Raw genomic sequence first — 1,412 nt, 5'->3', positions numbered from 1 at the left:
AGCGAGTAAAAAAACTAAAAAAAACTAAACTAAAAAAACTAAACTAAAAAACTGAACTCCTCCCGAAAATGCCATGAAGGCCCAACAGTACCGACCGGCCGCCGTGTTATTTTCAGCCCACAGGCGTCAATGGATGTGGATAAGAATGAGCGTGTGGTCAGCACACCGCTCTCCCGGCCGCATGTCAGTTTACGAGACCGGAGCCGCTACTTCTCAATCAAGTAGCTGCTCAGTTTGCCTCACAAGGACTGAGTGCACCCCACTTGCCTACAGCGCTCGGCAGACCGGATGGTCACCCGTCCATGTGCTAGCCCAGCCCGACAGCGCTTAACTTCGGCGATCTGACGGGAACCGGTGTTACCACTACGGCAAGGCCGTAGGCCATCAGCGAATCGCAACACTGATATCCTTTCATCTTGAGTTTTGATTCCACTCTTGAACTTTTTTTATATTTCCATCATTGCTTCTTCGACGTACAGATTGAACAGAAGGGGCGACACTGCATTACTGTCTTACTTCGTTCTTGGTGGTCACTCTTATCGTTCCGTCTTTGCACTTGCACATACTGTTTATTACCCGTCTCATCCTATAGCTTATCCCAGTTTTCTCAGGTTTTCGAACGCCTTTTCCAGTTCTTTAAATCCTATGAACGTGTCTTGATTTATCTTTAGTCTAGCTTCGATTATCAACTGCAACCTCAGAATAGCTTCTGGGGTGCCTTTACCTTTCCTAAAGCCAAACTGATCGTCATCTAACACATCCTCAGTTTTCTTTTCCATTCTCCTGTATATTATTCTTATGAGCAACTTGGATGCCTGAGCTGTTAAGTTAACTGTGCGATTATTATTGTTTTTGTCAGCTCTTGCTATCTTAGGAATTATGTGGATGGTATTTTTCCGAGTTCAGATGGGTAGTTGCCAGACACATACTATACACCAACGTGAACAGTCATTTGGTTGGTATTTCCTCCAATGGTTTTAGAAATTCAGGTGGAGTGTTATCTACCCCTCCTCTCTTATTTGATCTTAAGTCCTCCAAAGATCTCTTAAATTCTAATTCTAATACTGCATTGCCCATCTCTTCAAAATCGACTCCTATTTCTTCTTCTATCACATCAGACAAATGTTGCCACTTATAGAGGTCTTCAATGTACTCCTTCCACTTATCCTCTCTCTCCTCTACATTTAAATTGGAATTCCCGCTGCACTCTTATCACTCTCGCTTTTAATTTCACCGAAGGTTATTGTGACTTTCTTGTATGCTGCGGTCGTCTTAACGACAATCATTTCTGTTTCAATATCTTCACCTTTTCATGAAACAATTTCGTCTTAGCTTCCCTGCACTTCCTTTACTTCGTGTATTTCTGTATTCCTGAATTTCCGTGAATATTTTTATACTTTCTTCTTTCATCG

The 1,412-nt window shown here is 42.5% G+C and overlaps 1 pseudogene; it reads right to left on the bottom strand.

Moving 5' to 3' along the window:
- Positions 1 to 264: 264 nt before the first annotated feature.
- On the bottom strand, positions 265 to 382 carry LOC126337272 (5S ribosomal RNA; annotated as a pseudogene).
- Positions 383 to 1,412: the final 1,030 nt, after the last annotated feature.

This window comes from Schistocerca gregaria, chromosome 2 (genome assembly GCF_023897955.1).
Source record: "Schistocerca gregaria isolate iqSchGreg1 chromosome 2, iqSchGreg1.2, whole genome shotgun sequence".
NCBI lineage: Eukaryota > Metazoa > Arthropoda > Insecta > Orthoptera > Acrididae > Schistocerca > Schistocerca gregaria.
Note: the sequence above shows the minus strand (reverse complement) of the source record. Positions and strands in the feature narration are given on the sequence as shown.